Here is a 23746-nt window from a genome sequence, read left to right on the forward strand (position 1 = left end):
AAAAATGTGGGAAGCTGCATGGGGAATATAATCCCCCCAAGAGTGTTTCTCTCAAACTCATGCTACATGCTATCAGAGGATTTCCTCTGCTTCCTCTCACACCTGTCCTGGGGGATTCTTCCCTGGGATGGCTGGGCTTTGGAGAGCAAGCCTTGGCTGTAGGCTTCTGCAGTTGAGAGTTAAAATTTGTAGGCATGGAGCTGTGGAGAGGAAGCTCACATTGTGTGCATCTGAGTTGCAGATAAGCAGAGATTGCTGATGTCTAGAGCTTTCTGTCTAACACTTCCTCGTTGTGTAGGGAATGATGGCAAGGGAAAGACCTGCCAAAGCTTCCCTCAGTGTGGGGAACTCAGCAGTGGGCACAAGAGCTGAAGTGTTGACATCACCTCTGATATGGGGACTCATGAGTACAACAGACCTCTGTCTGCATAGGACCTAGTCGTAGCTCTCTTCTGAAAGGATTACTCCCCGCTTCCCTTCCAGATGCTTTTGGTTTTATTTTCAGAAGTACTGAGGATCCAAAGGCGTTTCCTGGGTAGGGAGGTACTGAAACAGCCTTCCAGAAAGGACTAGCAGGGGCAAACCAGTGGGCAAATTTTAAGGTGGATTTTGATCTATTTAGGAAAGGGAGTCTGTGCCACAGTGTCTGTAATAGCTGGAGACTAGGCTTATGGATTCAGTCCACACATGCACACAAAGTTTTGGAGCAAAATGCTTAGTGAGTGTAAATTACAACAAATATAAATGGAAGGAGTATTTATCTGAGGTACTGTCTGACTCCTACAGTTACATTCTGCACCTCGTTAGAAGATAATACCAATGTGCAAACCCAGATTCAGATCTGGATCCAAGCTACTTCAAAGTTCAGGGCTGATTTGACTCATTGGGTTTGGGCTGTCTCTAGTCTGTGTAGGTTTAATGCTGAGGATGTGCACAAGGAAGGAGGTGGTGGTGACAGGAATGGAGATGGGATTGCTCTTTCCCCTAGACTCCTTGCACTTTATGGACAGAAGGAAGGTGTGGAAGGGAGGCAGGAATGCTGCTGTGAGAAGAATTTTCTGTGGCTCTCAGATGTTAGCCTGAGGTGAGTCTTTCTTTGCACTGGTGTAAATGATCCCTTCTGCAATTTTCCAGTGCAGGACACATTACCTGTGTCTGGCTAGGCTGTTTAGATACTTAACACTCTGTCTACCCCACAGAACAGCCTACCTGCACATATCTATGACCAAACCATATGGCTTAATGCTGCATGATTATTTTTCATAGCATGATTTGACCATTGTTGGATAAGAGACTGGTCAGATAAGAAGGTCTGGTGTGACCTTTGTCACTAAGACCTAAATCATCAGCTTTACACACATGCTTGACTTTATACACTGAAGTCAGTAGATTGTTCCTGGACTCATTGTGAAGTATGGGCATGGTGTGTGCAGAACCTGGGCCAGAAACACTCAGCAACTGGCTCCCTGTGTTTCAGACATGTCCGTTAGTACTTGCTTGTCTCGCACAGAGCTTTTTTGTAGCTTAACTTGCTGTTTGCTAGGTGCTTTGAGGGCTTTGGCTGGAAGGTGCTATAGAGGGACCAGTATCATCACAAGCCAGTTACTTGTTCTTACTTGAATGCTAGCACAGCACTTCAGCAGGGCTAGGGAAACTGCTGCTCTCTTTCCCACTCTGTCTGGTGGGTGTTGCTGCACTTTTTAATGGAAAGAAGGAAGGTAGTGAGCTGCTGCTTTGTCCGAATCCCATGCATTCTTGTTACGGGCATGCTTCTTTTGTCCAGCAGAGGGCACCAGAGGCCCTTGAGAAAGCTATTGCTTGGTGTAGCACAGGTCCTGTTCTGCCAGCATTCGAGGATTGTGCCATCTTTATGCACTGTGACTCAAAAATCCCAGCATCATCCAGTGTTCACAACAAATATAGGAAACTAGAGAACTTTCCTGGAACTTTATACCTATAAAGCAAAGGCCATGTTCAGCCTTTGCCATGAGTTCAGTAGATATCTCTGGATGTTTTGTAGTTTAACCAGTCTTAAGTCATCATCTAAAATCAGACTTGGCTAGTTTTAATCAGTACCTAGGCCTGTGAGTCAAGGGCAGTTTGCCTCTCTCAGACCTGCTGCTTGGCCCTCATTGTTCTCCAGCTGATGATGAGTTGGTGTCCAAGCCTGCAAGCCCTCTGTGCAGAACTTCCAGTGTCAAGACCTTGCACGACTGGGCTCTGCATACACTGAAATGCAGGGTTTTTGCATCCTCTTCAGTACAGCTGAGAGCCCTACTTATGCCCAGATGTTGTTTTCCTTAAATTCCACCCAAGTTTTTTGTCTAAAAAGTATCCTGTGGCAGGGAGCTCCACAAGTTAACTGAGTGAAATGGTATGTTCTTTTAGTCATTTGAAATGTATTGCTTTAATTATAGCGAGTGTTGCCTTATCTCAGCCCCATGTGACTTCATTCTGTTGAGCATCCAGAGCTCTAATGAAACAAACAGCCCTGGTCATTTTGCTCTCTCCTCTGCTCCAGTATCCATAGCTGCTATGAAGTGAATTCAGCAGAGACTGCAGTAGGGGCCTGGAGTTGTGCTCAAAGGCTTGTGAGGTTGCAGGTAACTTTGCGGGGGGTTCTCTTCCACAAACTCTAGTAGTTATTTAAGGCTTTCCTGAGAGAGATCAAGGCCTAAGATTCAGACCTGGATTGCTGACACCAGCAGTGGCACCTAGGTCTTATTCTGCTGGTGAAGGGGAAGAGGTGGGCTATGCTAGGTAGGGCAGCATGATGGCTTTTCGGTCTTATTTCCCACTTGGTTTGGAAAGCTTTTTCTCTGATTGTCAGTATCTCACCTTCTCTGTCTGGTGAGAATTCAGGGCTGGATTATAAACACTATCTATCTTTCCTAAAGGAATAAATATCTTGTGTACAGGAGCCTGCATAGCGCAGTCAGTCTATGGCTCTCAAAGCTCTGCATGCCGAGGGATAAGCAGTGTTACTTCTAGTTGGTCAGTGCTTTCAAAGCGGCTGTAGGCTTGGTTGCCTCTCAGCTGAAGTCTGATCTTTTAGAGGTGCCAAGTGCCAGCATCTCCCATTGGCATCACCTGGAGCTGCTGTTGCTCAGGCTGCAGGCTGGGCAACCCAAAAGAGAAGTTGGTGAATATAGCCAAGATTCAGCACTAAATTGTTTCCCTAGGTTCACAGAGTAGACAAGTGGCAGAGTCTGGACCCAGATTCCCTCACTCCATGGTTGCCTGCTGCTTTTATATGTCACTGAATTTGCTTACTTGGACTCTGGCAGGTTCATGTTCTGTGGGATGAAAAGAGGAAAATTCTTGATGGAGCAAGAAAATCATCTTGTGACTGAAGCCTTAGACCAGGGCGTCTGAGGTTTCTTGCCTGTGGCCAGCTCTGTGCTAGGATTTTTGCTTGCATAGTCATGTCAGTTAGGGAAGTGTGTGTGTGTGTGTGTGTGTGTGTGTGTGTGTGTGTGTGTGTGTACGCGCGCGTGCACATGCCATACTTCTTTACCACCAAGAGCCCCCATGGAAACGTGGATATCCTGGCAGAGTCCTTTGCACCTTTTGCTGGTTTAAGCTGCATCTCCTTTAGCAGGGCTCAGTGTTTACAGTTCTACAGTACAGCCAGCCCTGCAAACCTTGTCCAGGACAGTGTGTGGGGCTTGTGGGGGCAGGGGTATGTAACTGTTTTTTCACAAGACCATTCTCCCTTTCTGGATCTTGGGTTTGGGCTCAGCCAATGGCAGAGAGAAGCCTTTTGCATAGCTTGATCCAGGGGTGGACTTGGGACACCCACTCCACTTCTTGCACATAAAAATTATGGTGCCCTACTGAAGTGCTCTGGCTTTTATATGTTTTGTGGTGTTGATTTTTTTTTTTTTTTGTGTGTTGTTTTTTGTTCACGCCTCTTTCCAGCTGGTAGGTTTGGAGCATTCTTCAGGGCAGGTCAAAATGGTGCATGTTCTCCTCTAGGCTTTTGTTCAGGGGATAGGGAGCGAATCGTGTGCAGTGGACTCTCCCCTATATCTACTGCTTCTTTCATAGCCTCTGTTTCAGCTTCACTTTAACTCCTAGCTTGTGGGCTGTGCAGTATCTCTGGGTGGCAGCAGAGGGTGCTTTGTAACAACAAAACTGCTGTTGGTGTGAGAGGTGAAGCAGGCCGAAGTTTCAGCGCCTTGTGGGTATATATGTGTCTGCTCCATGCTACATGGCTGGGCGGAGATGCCCAAACTAGGATGGGTATTGGAGTCATTAGAGCTGAGTTGGCATCACAGTCTACCTGGGCTAGTGCCCTGTATCGTGTACACAGCTAGGCTGGGTCCCTCTGCACTATGCTGCATTGAACCCTGTTGACATATCCTTTGTGGGGCCTGTCATGTCTGTGCTGGACTTCTGTCAAGCTCCACTGGTGACAGGCAGGATTTTTCAGGCAATTTTTCAGGCAATTTTTTCTGTCATGGCAAGGTGAGGGGGCCGCACTCGTGGCTGTTAAACCAAAGTGCAGACTATCTCCTGCATCTTATTTTGCTGTTGTCAGGGATCCTTGTGCTTTGAAATCAGGCCTCCTCTTCCCCTATAACCTGCCTTCTCCTTCCACTGCATCCCATACCTGAGCCTGACATCTGTGTGCGCCTGCGGCTGGGCATCTGTCTTTGGGACTTCCCTGCAGGCTGAGCGGAAACAGCAGCTGCTCTTGCCATTGTGAATCCACAACAAGGACTTGCCTGAGTGAGGAAATCTGTGCTGCTAACACCAGTGCAAACTGGCTGCCTGGAAACATTACAGCAGAACAAACTGGGGAGATAGGGGTTCCCGCAGTGTCACTTAATTATTTGATGACTTTGCTATCCTGCAAACACTGAATTTGCCAGCAAATGCACGAGCCCTGTTTTGTGCAGGTGCCGCGCAGGCATGGGGCTGTATTGGCAAAGGTATATATTTTCTTAGCTGAGGTGAGCTGCAGCTCCAGTGCTCTCAAGGGGCCTCTCCTGACCTGCCCTAGTAGGAGTAAGATTGGAAATCCAGTCCTTGTTTGCAAACTGTAATAAATGAAGGGAAATAGGAACATGCTAAAGGTGAGCCCGGGGCTGACATTTCCCACTGAACGCGAGGCTTCTTGCTCTGTTTAACTCCCTAAATCCAGTTCTCCCACACGCCTCTGCACTCCTCCTCTTTGGCATTTTTGCTAATCCTCCCAGTTATTTGTGCAAGCACGCCGGTTCTTCCCTTCTGAGCCCACCTCCAGCCGACAGACATAAAAGGCTCCCATTGTTGGCTTTGCCTAAATGCCTTCAACTCACAAAGCCTGCTGGAAACAAGTGTTGTTGGCCCTCAGGGATACCTTTGAGTCAAGAAAATACTATGGACATTGTTTGTGTCCTGGTCATTCTGCTTCCTGTGCTCCTAACCAGTTTCATACTTGGTCCAGGGACAGAAGAAGCACCAAGGGTTCTGTGGCAGCAGTGTGTGATCTGTGTATTGGAAATGCCTGTATCCCAGTGAGCTGAGAAATACAATGAAGATTCTGAAATATGTTCTGCTCCCTTTGGATGCCCAAGCGCCTGACTGCAGCAGCACGTCTGTCTATCACTGGGGCTCTGTGTAGTTCGTGTGTCTATGCAAAGCAGGCAGATGACCCTGGCTAGGTGATTATCTAGCCTCCTTTTGAAGACCCCCAGGGTTCTTGTGTCTATGCAATGCAGGCATTGCAAGGTGCTTTATGTCACAAAGTTTTAGGGGAGGAAGAGGGAAGTTTTGAAGAGCCTTGGGGTGGTACAGGAGGCAAAGATATTCTCAAGAGAGCTGGACGTGAAAGTACAAACCAGGAATTACTGGCTTCCCCTCTCAAGTCTGAACTGAACTCAGCATAGCTGTGGTCAAGTTAACCTCTCTGCCTTATTTTACCTATATATAAAACAAGGGTGATGATTGATCTTGACCTTCCAGGTAAGGCTAAATTTAACTAGTCTTTGAATAGCACTTAGAATGGCACAGAGCTATATGTGCTGGAGGGTGTTACTATAGCTGCATCTCTGTGTGTGGGGCCGATGGAAACACACAGCTGGGTTTTGACATATTAAAACATCACAGAAGGAGCAGCAATTAGGCACCGTGACATTCTCCCCTATATTGTATTGGTGCTATAAATGTCATTCTTCACAATAAACTGGAGGCAGAGGAGTGTGGCACTTAAGTGCTCCCTCTCCCCTTTGAAAGCACGCACCTGCTGAGTGGGATGGAGCCACTATTAGGAGACAGCACTGGTTTTGTTGTTGAGTGACTGCAGTGGGAGCTCTGAGAGCTGAATCTCTTGGGCTTCCAGCTGGAGCTGGAAGTTGGGTCCACTCTGGCTGTGTGGGGCAGGAAATGGCTACCTGCAGTGCACTACCATATGGCCTAGTGCCATGCTATAATGGGAAATTCCAAAGTGCAAGGGTCCCACTTGCATCCCCAGGGTATTGAAGCTGGTAGAAGCAGAGGCAAAACTGCCCCAGGTTCTTCTCCCATTTTCTCCTCTTATGCTTGCTCCTGACTGCATTGGATTTCTAAGCCCCAGAAACATAGGCTTGCACTGTGAGAACTGTGTGGTGTTGGGAGATGTCCAAGTGGGCTACATTTCTAGCAAGTAGTGGTAAAAGCTGAGATTCCCACATGAGAGGCAGCTCCAGGGGGGTTAGTGCTGCATGGGAGAACTGAGAAAGGTTGACAGTGCATAGCAGGGAAGGTTGGATGGAGCAGCAGTGGTTTCAAAATCTGCCTTAACTGCTAAGTCAGTAGACCAGGGCAGAAGAGAAGAGTCAAGGGTGCTGTGATAGATTTAGAGCTTGTGATGGCAAAGCCAAAAGCTGTGTTTGCTCTCAGCCTTTTTTCTGTGGTGTGAGACCTACATGACTTGGCTTCGTAGTAGAGTTTCATCCACATCTGGGGGTGGGAAGTACAGATCCAAACCAATCGGGGTGCCCCCCACCTTGGGCTGGGCGGAATGTGTGGCAAGAAAAGGGGTGTTCATAAGGGGTCTCTATAGTGGGGTATGGCCTACTGGGCATGGTTGTCAGTGGCCTGGCTTCCTCAGCCTTTGAGTACCCTTCTCCTTCCTGATAGCACAGCATCTCATAGGCTCCTTCTTGAGGCTCATCTGCTGTACTGCAGGCCCTGCTGCTCATATCAAGGGCACCCAGGCTGAGCATCTAGTGGGCACAAAGCCAACCTCCCTGCTGTAGATGGGCAAATGGGTCCCAGGCCTCAGTCTCCTGGCTCAGTCCAACTGGCAGTCACCTGATATCAGTCAAATAGATGCCCACGCTTGGTTTTTCTTTTTGTATAAGTGCTGTGTCCCAGAAGCCTATGCAGGAGTGGGTCTGGAAAGCTGCTGCTGCAGCCTCTGGACATGTCCTGATGTCCAAAGAGAGCATGAGGTTCTGTGAAAACTGCGGTGAGGAGAGGCCTGGCACCTTGAGGCAGAAGTTTTCGGAGCTGTGTGCTCATTTTGAGGCCTTGCCTGATTTAATTTTAAATGGTGCAGGTGATGGGCCCCGCCCCTCACAGCAGGGAGCAGCTCTGCAGCCTGCCAGATCACAGCAGGAGGCTGTTTTCCTGATACTCTGACGACATTTTCTATCACTCCATTTAACTCTATCCATCATCCTTCCGTTACCGTCATGACGGGTGGTTTTTGTTCCCTCCAGAGAGGGCTGCAGTTATTATTCCCGTCATTGTACAGAACTATGCTGCACATCCATGTTTACCTCTTCCTCCTGGCAGTCTCTTGGACTAGAACAGGGCATCAAAGATATATGGCCTTTGGAGCCCCATCATATGGTCCCTGGTGCTGCCCCTGGGTTTCATGTTGACCCACATGTGGCATGCACAGGCCTGGGACATGAGCCACCTGTGGTGCCCACCCTGGACAGTCTGGGACTTGGACCACATGCGGTGCCTGCTCCAGGACCCTCACTGCATGTGACACCCACATGGGGTCAGTCCAGTACTGGCCCCCTCTCACCTGGATCCAGTGCCTGTGGCACCCGCTTCACCCAGGTCAGGACTGCAGTGCTGGTCCAGGACATGAGCTTCACGTGGTGCCCAGGTCCAGGATGCATACTACATGCAGTGCCTGCTTTGGCCAGTCCAAGATGCCCACTTCATGCAGCATTCACTCAGCTAGTCTGGGGCAGGTGCTGCGTGTGATGCAGTCCTGGACTGGCTGGATGGGGCACTGTGAGACAGTCTTGGACCAGCTGGAGCAAGCACTGCAAATGCTGAGTCCAGCATGCAGGAGGGTCTGTGGGCTCCAATCCAGCCCACTGGCTTAGCCCTGTACTGTTAATCTGACCCATGGATCAGTCCCCCACCACTCATTCAGCCCATAGGGCGAGGTGAGTTTGACCTCCTGGGCTAGAGGAACACCCTGGGAAGAGGGACCCTTTTAGGCCAGGGTGTGTGCTCTGAGACTGATAACAGTGCTGGGGGCCAACAGGCAACTATGGGAACAGATGTCTGTGAGGATGATAACATTGCTTGCTCCCGTGACTTTATTGCATGTTTTGTGCTATTGGACTGTTATCTTAAGTCTCCAGTTCCTGGAGTCACATGGGTACCTGGGAGCCTTCTCACTCACTGAGAAATGCATTTCTAGCCTTTGTGGTTCCAATAAGGTGCTTGGAAGCATGACCAGCATGCACCCCTGTGACGCACACAACAGGGCAAAGAAAAGCAGCCTCAGGCTATTTATGGACCATGACATGTAAGATAATCTTTTAATTTTGGTCCCTTCACCTCTGCTGTCAGCTGCCCAGTGTGGCTGTCTGGCCTGCCCTGATAAAGAGCAGGGTCTGGGTCTGGAGATGGCTGACGGCAAACTTGGGAAGCCCATGTGGTCGCTCAGAAAGGTGTTGGAGACAAATTCCTGCCCCACTTCAAAAGTAGCAGTGACTGCCAGGCAGGGGCACATTGAATGCCCTTTAAACACAAAGGAGCAGGGCCCTCTGAGGGGGGAGGTTTGTTCAATAAATGTCCTGTTTCACCTTGGGATTAATGGCAGGGGAGACCATTGTGCCTCAACTCAGAAGCCCTTGGGGATGAATCTCAAACACAGATCTTCAGCATGACACTGCAGCCCTTTACCCCGTGAGCTCAAGGAGTGGTAGCTGGTAGCAGTGATAAGCCATTATCCTCTGGTAGAGCAGGTCCTGGGGAGACTTGACGTATTTGTCCAGTGCTTACGTTTACATTGAGATGATGCTTTCAGGCCTCTTGCTGACTGTCTTTCATTCCTTGATATAGAATGGGGTGCTTTAAGCCCAAACTCATAGAGAAGAAGAGAACAAGCATTCATCCCCTTGCCTTGCAGTCTCTGTCTGCAGTTGCTTTCTCCCCCTGGTGCTTTGCAGGTAATTAAGCATGAACTAATGCAGATGCAAATAGCTTTGTTTAGCGAAGCGTCAGCAGTCCTCTCTCTGCCTGGGTGCTCACTCAGGTGGCACGGTGCCTTCAGAGATTCCTAAATCAAATGTTCATTTATTCAGAACCTCTCATGTCTGCTGCTGGGGAAGAGATACTGCACCTCACTGAAATAGGCATGGCCAAGGGTGTGATACCCTGGAGGGTAAGCTGAGAGGACATGGCAGGAATTAGACCTAACACAGGCAGCAGCTAAACCATTAGATAAACTACGTGGTAAAGGATCACATAGTTACTTGCCTTTGCAGAGCGCTTTACAGACTGGTAGGAACATGGCACAGGTCAGGACTTCTCAGGCCCTCAAGGCCAATCCTGTGTTTGCTGGCAGCTGTTTATTTGAAAGGGTCCATGGGACTGTCCTTTCCTACCTCTCATTCATGTCATGGCAAAAATAACTGCAATGGCTTATAGGAATACCTTGATGTCCAGTGAAGTGCAGCCACCTCTAGGGTAGAACGGGACAGCAATTGAACAATGCCCCTCAACACCTTGGTTGAATATTCCATGCATCTGAAAGCACTCAGGCATGTTGCTGAGCAGGATGGACTCACTCAAGCAGCAGCTGAGGCAAAAAAGCACATGCTAATCCTCTGGAGCTGTTTGTGAGCACAAATGCTCAGGACCTTGCTTTCTTTGTTTCTTCTCAGCACCGTGGCGGGGAATGGGTTTTGCGGTTTTGCTCCCCACTGAATGTCCTGCAGCAGCAGATCTCTCCTTCAAGTTCTGTTGTCCCCAGGCAAGTGCTCTCGCCAGTACACAGAACAAGTGCTGAGCTGTGGGTCTGTAGGGGAAAGGAACCCCTTCTCCTGAGGCCACAGAATGGCTGATAGGATGCTGTTGTGGCCTCAGGGTTGTATTTAACCTCATCAAGGGGCTACCTGCAAGGGGAAAGTGATGGGAGGAGCTGCTCACTGGTGGATCCTTCTGGGTGTCCCTCCTCTGCCAGCTTCTGTCTCGGTGGCTTAGGCCCCAGACTCCCATAGGGTTCTGCTCTGGACCTGTCTGAGCATCTGGTCTTCCTGCCAGTACCAAATAAATCTTGTATGGGACAAGATGGAAATTGCACATCGTTCCACCATCCTGCATTCAGGGAGTGCTTTGGCCAGCACTGAGTGGCAGCCAGCTCTGGAGAACAGTGGGTTAAGACTCCCTGGACTCTTCAGTGCCTGTTCAGAGCAGACAAGACCACACCTCTATGCCCCTATACCCTCTTTGTTGTATCATCTTTGGGTGGTTTTTGTGCCACCTAGAAGGTGTAATGTTTTCCCTGATGTATATTTGGTGGCCAGCGTAGGAATACATTTCCATAAAAGGGAAGGCTGTTTAGGAGTATGCACTGGACCCTGATGGGTCTGGGTCCAAATGGGAACAACTAGTACGTGCCAGGCTGTCAGCTGAGTGCCAAACCAAACCTGACACCCACATTTACTGATGAATTTATTGATGAATATCTTCATTAGTGATCTGGAAGATGGGATGGAGTGCACCCTCAGCAGTTTTCAGATGACACCAGGATGGGGGTGGGGAGGGGCAGGAGGGCGGGGGGGGGGAGTAGGTACACTGGAGGGTAGGGCTAGGATTCAGAGAGATTTTGATAAATTAGAGGATTGGACCAAAAGAAATCTCATGAGGTTCAATAAGGACCAGCGCAAAGTCTTGCACATACGACAGAACAATCCCATGCACCAGAAGAGGCTGGGGACCGACTGGCTAAGCACCAGCTGTGTAGAAAAGGACCTGGGGTTTACAGTGGACACTAAACTGAATATGAGCCAACAGTGCGCCCTGGTTACCAAGAAAGCTAATGCCATACTGGGTTGCATTAGGAGGAGCATTGCCAGCAGATCTTGAGGGAATGTATTATTCCCCTCTATTTGGCACTTGTGAGGCCACATCTGGAGTACTGTGTCCAGGTTTGGGACCCCCCCATTACAGAAAGGATGTGAACAAGTTGGAAAGAGTCCAGGGGAGGGCAAAGAAAATGGTGAGGGGGCTGCACATGACTTGGGAGGAGAGGCTGAGGGAACTGGGCTTATTCAGTCTGGAGAGGAGACTGAGAGGGGATTTAATAGCAACCTTCAACTACCTGATGTGTGGTTCCAAAGAGGATGAAGGTAGACCAGGGATTGGCAGTGTTTTTGACCAGAGTACTAAAAACACCCTAACCCTGACACACACCTCAACTTGGTATGCCAGGGGCAGACTTTGGTGAAGCTGTGAGGGGGTCCGATCCTTGTTGCTGGTGGCAGCTGCACACGTACCTCTGAGTGGATGGTGGAGAGGGGCCTGTGGCTTTTTAGGACCCAGCAATACAGAGCCTTGCCTGGGATGATCTAGTTGGGGATGGGCCTACTTTGAGCAAGGGGTTGAACTAGATGAACTCCTGAGGTCCCTTCCAACCCTAATTTTCTATGATTCTTTTAGGGGTGGGGGTTGGTATTGCTACTAATACTTTGCCCTCAGTCAGCACCTCTTGATTGAGGCTCTCAAAACACTTCACGTATGCACACATGTGCGTATCAATGGACCTACCAAATGTGTCCCGCGAGATACAGATTATAATTATCTCCATTTTGCATGTTGAGGCACAGGGGTGAGGTGTCCTGCCAGAGCCAGGCAGCAGAACTCAGGAGCCCTGACTACTGTTGCCTGTTCTGACCACTGAACCACATTCCCCTTCCAGCATATAACTAACTCCCAGTACCTTTGTTTTAAAGCCACTAGACCATGTTGCCACCTAATGTTTACACAAACTTTTTCACACTGATTTGAAAGGAAGGAAAACTAAGAAATATATAGTCTAAAGGTATGTGTGCTGGGAGGGGAATCAAATAAATTCTCTAGGGCTCATGTTGATTTAATACAGAAAAGGTGGAATGACAAAAGCATCAGACAGCTCCATGCCTGGGGAAAGCTGTCACAGCTCCATGCTCCATAGATCTGTGGGACCAGGAAAGGAGCTGACATCTGGGACCACCTTTGTTCTACAGATGGAGGAATCTGTTTCAATGATAACACATCCTGTTGCATTTTGTTCCCAAGTGCACCCCTGTTCTCTTCTTCATGCATAGCATTACATTCTCCAATGTTTAGCACATAAGTTACCCAGAGAATAGGTTTGCATGGTATTTAGGAAGCTGGGGTTTTGCCTGAACACATGGTGTTTGGACTGGTCACTGCTGGGACTGGGGAAATCTGCTTCCTTCAAGAGCATGAGCTTTGCTGATCTTTACTGATGAGTTGATCTCACCTGTCCAGGGCCTTCAGTTTGTTCATATCCCAAAGCTCAAAGAGAAACCACAACTCCCACAGATTTTATTAAATCAGTTGAGCTAGCCTGGCTCTTCTGTGACTGGGGACTGGGTAAGACATTGGACTTCAGCATTTAAGCTAAAGTCTAGTTAGGCAGGAATAAGATGAGGCCTTTCTTGACAACTGGTTGCCATATGTCTGCCTGTCCACCTTGGATTCTCATACTTTTTGCTGAATGACCTGGTGCTGGGCACTGCTGGTTACTGAACTGGGTGGATCATAGAGCTGATCCAGTTTGGGAATTCTGGTGGCTCCTCTCCCAAATGCATGCATGCATGCCACCCACCCACTGCCCAGCCCAGCCAATCTGGGAGCATGAAGACAGAAAATGGCATTTTCCAGCTGAGTTAGAAGACAGGTAGCTGGTCCCTAGTTTTCACTAGGCAGCTAGCAGGCTCACTTCACTGCTCAAGTGGGTTGAACAAGAAGGCTCCAGTTGTCTGGATATATAACCCTTGTCCCTTCTTTTTCCCTGTTGACAAGATCTATGGAGCACGGAGCTGGTTGCCCTTTGTCAATGGCTGTCTGGCTTTGTGGCTGTTTGAATTAAAAATCCCCACTAAGGCAAGTTTATACTGACTGTATCAGAGCAGGCAATTATTTCAGATGGAGGGCCACTTAATGAGTTTTGGCAAGCTGTTGAGGGCAACAAGCATAGCCCCACCTCTTGACATGTGCCCTGCCTACTGGTTGCCATATTGGGACCAGAAGTCTTGTCCCCCAGCCCCTGACCTTTGCCACCAGAAGTCCCTCTCCTCGCCCCCAGAAGTACCCTGTTTGGGAAGGAGGTTTGCCGTCTTGGAACGGGAAAAAAACCCAATGAATTACGTGCTAAAAATCAAACATCCACAATAATATATTTTATTTTAAAAAAATATTTTTCTCCTGATTTGTGTTTGCATTGCATATATAGAGGTGATGCCATAATTGCTCAAAATGAAGTCTTACTCCTATATATTGCAGAGGGTGTAGAGGAGTGTTGGTGGTATGGGGTTTGTGGGGAGCTGTGGATGGTGTGCATGGATGTGTATGTATGTGGGGTGTGGGGGTGCATGTAGATGTGGGTGGGTGGGTGTGGGCAGTTTGTGGAGGGGTTGTGGGGATGCGTTGGTTAGGTGGGTATGGGGTTTGTGGGGAAGGAGGGTAGCTGGGGGTGCACATGGGAGGGTGTGGGTGCATGTGTGTGGTGAGCTGTGTGTGTGGGTAGCAGTGGTGGGGTGTATGTGGGTGTGGGTGGGTGCAGTGTTTGTGGGGTGTATGATTGTGTGGAGGAGGGTGTGGTTGTGGGGTTTGCAGGGGAGGGTTTGTGGGTATGGTGGGGTGTGCATGGGAGCCCCCTCCACAATCCCCCCCTGAGCTGGTCAGCACCCCTCCACACCCTGTAAAAGCCTGGGGTCTGTGCACCCTGCAGCACCTCCCCACTGCCATGAACAGCGCACAGCCCCAGCCCTGCCGCACACCCACTCTGGACTCACCGGGGCAGGAGCAGACTAGCTGGAATCCACACCATAGCCCTGACCCCAGCCTGCTCTGCACTGCCCACCTGTGGCGCATCTTGCTGCCCCGGGCATGCAGTGGAGTTGGGGCAGCTCTGGGGCTGGACTGCCTTTCTAGGCAGACCAGGTGGTGACAGCTTCCATTGGCTGCTGGCCCCAGCCCTGCGATACTTGTGGGGACCTGTGCCACACCCTGACCCTGCTCTGGACTTATTGCTCATGTTCAACAGCCCTGGCCGGGCAGAAACTGTTGCTCAGCATGGGGGAAAAGCAGCCCCTCCCCACTGCCGCTGCCTGGTGCTTCCTGCTACAGCTACCTGGAGCCTGTGGTGGGCTGCCCTGCAGCTCCTCTGTGCTGCCTCTGCTGCCCCGGGAGCAACCTAGAGATGATAGTGATGGCGGCCGAGCTGCAGAGCAGCCGAGGTGTGGGCTCCTGGTGGCTGTAGCAGGGAGTGCTGGGCAGTGGAGAGGGGGAGGGGCTGCTTTTCCCCTGTGCTGAGCAAAAGTTTCTGCTCGGCTGGTGATGCTGCTACTGCTGTTTAGCTTGAACAGGCGAGTCTGGAGTAGGCACGAGGTGTGCTGGGTTGGGGCTGTGACAAGGGTCCCCACTGCTACCACAGGGCTGGGACCAGCAGCGGCAGCAGACAGAAGAAGCTGCTGCAGCCTAGTCTGCCTAGAAGGGCAGTCCAACCGTGGAGCTGCTCCAGCCCCACTGCATGCCCAGGGGGTTGCAGGACGCACCATGACTGGACAGTGCCTGGGCCAGGCGGGACCAAGAGATGCACTGCAGGCCAGACAAAGCACCTCTGCAGGCTGGATCCAGCCCACGGACTGTGTTTTGCCCATCCCTGGACTATATCCTATGATTGGCACATCCTTCACCACAGAAAAGTATTCTGCCTTTGCACCCAAGATGCTGTCAGTTCAAAATACAATCCTCTTCCAATCAGCAGATCCATTTCCAAAAATTATCAAGCAATGTGGTGGTTTAATCTTGGCAACTCTGGGGTGGACTATTCTGGCTGGCTACTGTGGAAACTAAATAGGAGGAGATAAGGAGCAACGGAGATGGAGGGGATATGCTGGATCCCTTAACTGTCCATTTCTAGGGATCATCCTACCACTTGAATTATATAATGGTGTAGATCCTGTGGCACATTTAACTCTGGTTCTCAGACAACAGCTCTTCAAATGTATCTGGTGGCAGATCATGTGTCTGCCTTTTTGTTACCTAAAGTGTTTCTGTTTACAAATATAACCCCTGCCCCTTCTTTTTCCCTGTTGGCAAGATGGAGCTGGTGGCCCTTTGTTCATGTTAGTGGCTCACACTGACTTCTGGGATGAAGCAAGCTACATTAACACAGAGCGTTGTTGTTATTAAGCCTTTGTCTTGTAGGGGTCTCTGAGTCTTTATTTGGAAAGGGGTGTAGAGTAGCTGCTCAGATTTGTTCCATCTTTTTGCAGTGGGAATCATGAGCTGTTCTAATTTTTTTTTAAAAGCCATTGTTACTTTTGGCATTGTTGGTATTATCCAGGGTGGTACTTGCTAGTAGCTTAGGGTGAGCATCTGAAGATAGGGTGGGATCAGATGGTGTCAATGAAGCAACAACCTGTGGGATACATAGTCCAAACCATCTCCATTTGAAGAGCTTAAAATGGTTGGAATGATTCCTATACAATTGCCCATTGCTTTTCATTTTAATGGGTACATCCACTATTGACTTGGAGGGAGCAGTGCCTCCTGCTCATCATCAGTACACTTGACCAGACCTGACTTGGCTTAGCTGGATACGTGGAAGCATGAGAGCCTGTGACTGCATGGTTGCAGGTTCCTCCTCCTGAAATGTCTCATAACCAGGGTTGTGACAACAGGGAGTAGCTAGAACACTTTTCTGGGAAACTTTCATGGTTTGCGAGGGGAGGGGTTCTGTGGTTTTCTTCCCTTTGTAAACTACTTTGGTTTGAGAAGTAGAGTCCTGGGTTTTGGAGAATTCACCTGCCAGAAGAGTTACTTGTCAGATGCTGAGAAATGACTCAAACCCTTTAATCACTGTGATGATGTTTTCCTTTCTAAGGGTCAGGCCTCGGTGAACCTGATGATGTTTCCTTTCTACTGATGTCAGGTACAAAGAAATAAATTGTCCCACAGATGATGGCATCAGGTTTTGCTGGGGCTCCTGGGTCTCTTGATTGGCAGATACTGAATATGCAGAAGGTGGAAGGTTCATGGCATGCAGCATGGCTGTGCATGCCTAAACACTGTGGCTTGAGGACTGGATTGATTCCGGGGCCACAGGGGTCGCTTGGGTATGATTTGCCTCCCCTTGACTTGTTTGTCCAACCAAGAAAATGGAGCAGGCAGCATAAATCCAAGGAGGCATCCATGTGCTTTCCATACAATGGGGAGAGATTTTGGGGACTCACAAGCAGGGGTGACTGATGCCTCCTGAGTCTGGGGGGGGCACAATTTGTGGGTGGGCCAAAAGCCCCATATCCACTCCTATACTTCTGTGTCACAGCTTAGTGTTCCCCCAGCCCCACACATGCCACCAGCCTGCGCAGCAAAAAAACTGCCCTGTCCTGAACAATGCCAAATCGGGGGCCAATTTTGGGGGGGGGGGGCACGTGCCCCCCTGTACCTCCCCTATCAGTCACCTGTGCCCACAAGGTATGTCTACACCATAGTGCAAAGCAGAAATACCTGCAATAAAGTGTGGGCTGGAAGCAGGCAAGCTGTGGAAGGAAAGGCCCCACAGGCTAATTTCTTCTGCCAATTTACCCCTCTACTACTTGAACTAGCTCTAAACTACACTGCACTGCACTGAAGAGTGTAGGGCAGAAACACCTATGTAGCTGTGGCTTCTGCTTGGGCCTGGGCAAGGAAGTGCCCAGATCCTTTGGCATCCCAGCAACACAGCCCAGAACTACTATTCAGGGGCTGGCACACGGGCGAGAGTGCAGTTAGAAGCACAAAAGGATGAGGTATTCTCTGTGAGCTGTGTCCCCGCTGACAAGTACTAACTTCAGCTCTTTGTTCCTTCTTTTAGGTTTAAAAGCATTTTGTACCTTTAAAAATATTGTTGTTGTGTGTTTTTGGTTTTGGTTGGGGTTTTTTTAGTGAGCTGTGAAAATAAAGCCTAAGTCTGGTTTCTTTTGGTTTTTCTGAACCAGTGCACTAAATTAAAATGTACCACGTGGCACTACACGGTGTAGTACATGTGCATGTTTTCTTTAAACCAAAGAGCTGTACATATAGTCTTAGAATTTAATTTGGATGTCGGTTGCTGCCTATAAGACATTTATAATTTGGTCACAAGTACAATAGTAGTCAATTTCTAGAAGCCAAGATTTGTATTAATAAAGCTGGAATGAGGTACAGTATTAACCTTTTCCATCAATCTCCATTTATTGAGTCATTAATTAGAGCCGTCTAATTTCCCATGCCATTTCTCTGTGTGAATGGTGGAAGGAGCGGGGACCTAAGAGGGAGAAAGCAGGTCATTATTGTATCATTCTTAAAGCATAATCAAGTTTTACCAGAATGATTTCCAATATTCATCAGCTCCCCAGTCTCTAAGGGGATAAGGACGAAGGGGTGGGAGGGTCTCCCTCCTACCTGAGAAGCAAATCTAACTTCTTCCTCAGACTATTGTTTCTCTAGCTTCTGTCTCTGGAGTACATGAGATTACATTTTCTTTGAATAGCAGCTTCTGTTTTGGCTGTATCTGTCCAGTGGGCCCTCATGTCCCTTTTAGCTGAGGAGATCAAAGGAGAGGTAGTTTCAGCTGCCACTTACCTCCAGCTTAGCACCTGGGTTTGTGAGACAGGTAAGGGTGGCAGACACTAATAGTGCTCTGTGTATGTCACCTAATTTCAGATGTATGCAGCTTTTTATGTAGCTTCTTACCTGTATGACAGGAGTTCTCAGTGTCTGTGTTGTCAGAATTAGTTTATAAGCTTTCTTTGCCTGTTGGCTAAGATACTGCCATTAGGGGGGAGGGAGAAATCTAAACCCGCATGGGAAGTCCTACAGGTGGTGGGGGTTTTGCCCTTTCAGACAGGACAAAGTCTTTGCTCTCCTTTCCTAGATTGTGGCTTTTGCAAAAAGAGTCAGAGGGCAATCTGTTTCCAATCAGAGGTTACCTAAGCAGGTTTTGGATTGTATGAAGACTTATTGGAGAGCTCAGAAGGAACATCCAGGTCACGTTAAATTCCATTCTGCTAGATCTAAAACTGCATCTTCCCTTTGCTTGGGCAAAGAGTGATATTTGTACTATGTGGAACTATTTACATCCCATTACTCCTTAGCTCAGGCTTCCAGACTGGTTACCACCTGTGATGGAGTTGTCCTCCAGTCTCTTTTCAAACAAGACTCTTTTTCTCACCTTCAGGTTTGAGAGAAGTAACTGCTGGTCATCTGTAGTGGAATCTGTGTAGACAATCATTGGAAGAAAGAACAGTTACTTACCCTTCAGTAACTGTGGTTTTTCAAGGTGTACTCACTCAGATTCCATGTCTAACACTTCAGTGTTAATTAAGAGTTCTACATGCCAAAGGAGCTGAATAATGGTTGTAGTTGCCCTGCTCCTTATGCCCTTCACTATGGTGGTTGTAGGGAGTGTCAAGCCCCTGTGGACACTGCTGTGCCAAAAAAAAGAAATCTGAAGTTGCACATGTACTTCTAGGGTGACATCTATGCTGATGACGCATCTCAAAGCTCAGTAGTCATTCTTCTTACACTGTGAAAGGTTATAGGAAGTTGTGTGGAAGTTCACAAGCTGGATTTGATAACCTTGCATGGAATCAACCAGCGATAACTATGTTCTACTGGGTTCAATGTGCAAGGGTGGTGGAGATACTTGGCTTGTACTCTTGACTGTGTTGATATGATCTAAAATTTGTAAAATTTTTGGGTGTCTCCAGTTTTGGGATCCTAAGTTTATGCACCCACCTGCATTTTGTGGATGGAGCATATTAGAAGCTATACCAGCAAGCTGGATGTAGCTAGGGTGATCAACCATCTCTAATTGGGAAGGCAGTCCCGAAATATAAACGTCAAGTCCTGGGCTGCATGACTCCAGGGCAGCTTTTGCCGTGGAATCCCTGTGACACACTCAACTATGGTCCCAGTATCATGTGCAGGGATCTGGGTTTTCCATTCCCTGTGGAAAAATGCAGATTTTATTCTTTGAAGGAGAAAAACCTGGGAAACGGCAGATTTCCCATTGCAGGCTGGCAGAGTTTCAGCCAGCAAGAGGCTGCTTGGGACTGGGGAGAATGGGATGCAGCGGGCACCATGTCGCATGCATGTGTGTGCATACATGCGACCGGCAATATAGCCGGGCAGCAGTGGAGAGCAGCTTCCCCGGCTGCCTGCAGGTAAGTCCCTGGGGGAAGGGGGCATAGACAGTGTAAGGGGTAAGGGGCTGATTTATGCCCTTCTTGGTGAAGTAGGGAGTGGGGCATGGTTGGTGGCTGGGGGTGCTGCTTAGCTGGGTGGGCATTGGTGGGATGGCTTCCTGCTGCAGCACACACTCCTGGGGATGGGACTATGGCAGGGCATGTGCCCCTTCCCCCCAGATTTGTGCACGGGGCAGGGGAAGATGTGGGCTGCCTGCTGTAGGATCAGGGCTCCCTGCCCTGCTGTCCTCCCCCCAGGCCTCCCCGGATCAGGGGGTGGAACCTGGAGCAGGAAGGCAGAGTGGGGTGGGGAGGCCTGGTGCTGCCACTGCCGGGAGCCCCACACCAGCTGCTGTGTTGCTGTGGCAAGATGCCTCCTGCCCACCTGGCAGCAGCAAGGAGCACAACTCTGTGCTGGCTGCTGCCCTCACTGCTGCCAGGTGGTCAGGGAGTGGCTCATCTTGGTAGCAGAGCTGGCACAGGGTTCCTGCTGGCAGTGGTGGCAGCACTGAGCGCCTCCACTGGGTCCTGCCTGCTGGGCCATGGGGCCCCCGGGGGGAGCCCTGAGCCCATAGTGGGCTGCCTGCATCTGCCTCCGCTCCGCTTGCCTCTGCTCTGGCCATGCTGCCTGTGGGGGAAGGGGTGAGGGGCTGGGCATGTGTCCTGCCTTTACTTTTTGAAAAGGTGGTCACCCTAGGTGTAGTCCAAGGTGCAAAATGAAGGCAGTCCTTTCCCAGATAATTCACCACTAAAATAAGATTGTTCATATGTCAAATATAGTGACCACACAGATTATTAAACACCTTCTTATTGGATTAAGAAGCATGTTACAGGTTCTTCTGCTTCTTAATTATGAAGCCTTATATTTTGGGTACATTTTTATTGGCAGATAAAGCATTGGTTTTGGACTCAAAACAGGATTAATTTAATATTAAATGAGATCCTAATAGGACCACTATTGATTTAGGAATTAATGGTGTGTGAATAGTGAATTATGAATGTTGGTTATTATCTGAATAAAGGGAAAATGATCTGTCATTACATATTTATCAGCCATTCCTAAAGGGGCCAGGACAGTGTTGAGACTCAGGATAATGGGGTAATGAGAAATTCTTAGAACTGGGAATGGGCTGTGAATAAAAAAAGATTGGAAAAGAAAGGGATACTGAGGATAAATGTTAAGCCTAAAAGCCTTAGATAAAAGCCCTATTTACCCAGAGGAAGAGGATAAAATTTAGTAAGATAAGGAAAAAATTGCTTCTTAGGAGGAAATTGGAACTCTGATGAAAAACATTGTGAAGTTAAAAAGGTATCAACAGAGCCAAATTTTCAGGGAGCCTCTGATTACATCCAAGTTCTGTGCACTTAAATCACACAATGAGTGCTTAGAGGCCTGACATGCTTGCACATGAAAATGTGTGCACTTGTGCAAGGGCAGAGTTTTAACAGCTGTGTTTGGAAAGTTGGTCATTCTCTGTAACAAGCAACTTTAGTGCCCTTTGAACAAACTCTAGTGCTTGAGTTGGATGGGTCGCAGGGCAGGGAGTGAAAGGGCAGACTTGCGCAGAAGGATGTCAGCACATGTAACATTCATCTGTCTTGTGGACTTGCCCCACCCTACACATCCAGCTTTCAGGGCCAGATGACACCGCTAGCCTATGCCTTAGGGTTATCGTACATCTGGGTTTTTCCGGACATGCCCTCGTTTTGGACCCTCCAATCTCCATTCTGGCAGTTTTTTAAAAAGTGAACCAATGTCTGGATTTTGCTCTGCTCTGCTGATGGGAGTGGGGGGAGGGCACCTGGAGGTAGCAGGTGCACACACACATGTGGCCAGTATGTAGTCAGGCGCAGGAGGTGGGAGCAGCATGGGCAGCTAGATGCAGGTAAGTCTGTGGGAGGTGGGGGTTGGAGGTCCAGGGCTTGGGGACTGTCTGGGGGGCTGTGTGTATGGCACGGCTGTGTAGAGGGGGGCAGGTACCTGTCAGCTCTGGGGAAAACTGTTCAGGCACCAGAGCTAGGGCAGAGGGTTGGGGGGCAGGCATCTGCCCCTTCAGTGGAGCAAGGAGACGGGGGGGCCCTTTGAGGCCAGTGGGGAGCTCTGTGGCTGGGCCGGTGGCACCAGGGCCGGTGCCCGTGCTTGTGGGGCTGGGTGGGCCAGGAGACACTGCCCAAGTTGGGTGGGGGTGCATGGCCAGGGTGTCTGGCTTGGTGCTGGAGCACTAGCCCGGGGCGGGGGGTACCACAGGCATCCTCTCCCCCCCATGGGGGGATGCACAGGGGGCTGGGAGTAAGAGGCACTGGCAGGGTGAGGGGCTGTGGGTGGGGAGTGAGGTGTCTTCCTGATAGGTGTCCTCTTTTTTGGAACTGGAAATATGGTAACCCTAGCCTTTGGAGTGTGAAACATTCTTCTCTAGGTAGGATAAGATCAAAATATATTATTCTCCAGCTCAGTAGTGAGTACTGTCTTAGTAGAACAAAAGTGTGGTTCATTGTGGATCATTGCAGTAATTCATTAAATGGCAGAAGGAAATGATGTGAACTAAGTTCTGTGAAACTGAAGAAATTTTTTCAATTGATCCCTTTAAAGAAGCCTTTTGAGGTGCAATCTTGAGACAGGCAAGTTAATGAACATTAAGAATTTCAAATTCAAATTAAATTCCACTCTCTCTGCAGGGGTTAGCATTTTGTTTTTTACTTGGAATATTCAGTCTAAATAACTTGATGTTTAACAGGAGAACCTGTTGATAATATTGTAGTATCCCTTTAAACAGGGTGCTTGAAAACTTTAAATTTTGCAAATTCCTGTCATAATTGGTGGTGAAGTCTTGGTGATGTTTTCATGTTGCAGAAGCAATGCTGAGTAGCATTGTTGTTTCTTCTGGAGGTTGCATTAAGGCTTCCTTGTTCTTAGCCGTCTGGTTGATGCTGTTTTCTTGCTTTTAGAGATGAGTTGAACAGGTTGAGATGAGTTGCTGAGTGTATGAAAGTGTGTTACAGTAGAAGTGGAAAAGTACATAAGAGTTTAGGAGCATAAGAGTGCAATGGTTATGAGGAATTTTGACTCCTTCCATAGTACTGCTGATGTAGAAAGCATTCCTTTGAGGGGCTTAGCTAGATGCAAATATCAACTTCCGTCACTTTTCTTTGGCTCAATATCTTCCTGAAACGGCCTTGGTAGTATCTTGAGCTCATGAATATGCAATCTATTAATGCATATGAAGCAGGGTTATAATTCTGCAACTTCATGGTAAGATTACTCTTTGTGTGGTGAAAAACTTTCAAAATATGTTTAAAGTCAGTTTTAACTTTATTTTATTCAGTTCACTCACAGAGGTAATACTTCAGTTCCTCAAGGTTTCTTAGGAATTGAAATTCTGTTCCATGTGAGTTTCAATACTCCTTTTTTCCCTACAGGAAAGCATTTCAGCTCTTAGAATTCTCTTTTTAAATTTAAATGATTTTAAAGGAGTGCCTTTAAATGTAAATGCTCATCAAAGAATATTCTTTTTTTCCTTTGAAGAGGCAAATCTTGTGTTTTGAGTTTGGTAAGGAGTTGCTTACACGCTGCCAGATAATTAGTTCTCCAATTAATACAAGTAGTTTGTAACGTTGGCAGAATTCAATTTTCATTTATTTATTTATTATTTTGATGGCTAAAATCAATGTTTGTTTTTTAAGCATCTATTTAGATTTTTATCAATACAAATTCTCAGGATTGCACAGAATTAGAGGTGTGAGGGGCAGATAGTTTAGTAATATAAAAAGTAAATATCCATAAATCAATAAAGCATACCTTTATGCAAGCAGACACTAGCCAGCCTCATTGACAAAACAGTATATCCTAGAATTCAGACACCCCCCCCCCCCCCCCCCCCCCCCCCCCAACGCAGTCACTACAGGAGCTAGGGCCATGCCAGTAAGGCTGCACTGGGAGGGAGAGTTGGAAAGATGCGTGTGCGCACGCGTCCATGTAGATTTTCTTACCTCTATCCTGGATTTTTTTTTTACATCTCCTCTATGTAAATGTCATTGATTACTGATGGAAATATTTTTCCAAGGGATTGTAAGCA

At 48.3% G+C, this 23746-nt stretch overlaps 1 protein-coding gene across 3 annotated transcripts in view; it reads left to right on the forward strand.

The window, feature by feature from the left end:
* The window catches only part of KSR2 (kinase suppressor of ras 2), a 317481-nt gene that overhangs the window by 40487 nt on the left and 253248 nt on the right, over positions 1-23746 (forward strand). The gene's annotated exons all lie outside the window — the stretch shown is intronic.

This window comes from Alligator mississippiensis, chromosome 10 (genome assembly GCF_030867095.1).
Source record: "Alligator mississippiensis isolate rAllMis1 chromosome 10, rAllMis1, whole genome shotgun sequence".
Classification (NCBI taxonomy): domain Eukaryota; kingdom Metazoa; phylum Chordata; order Crocodylia; family Alligatoridae; genus Alligator; species Alligator mississippiensis.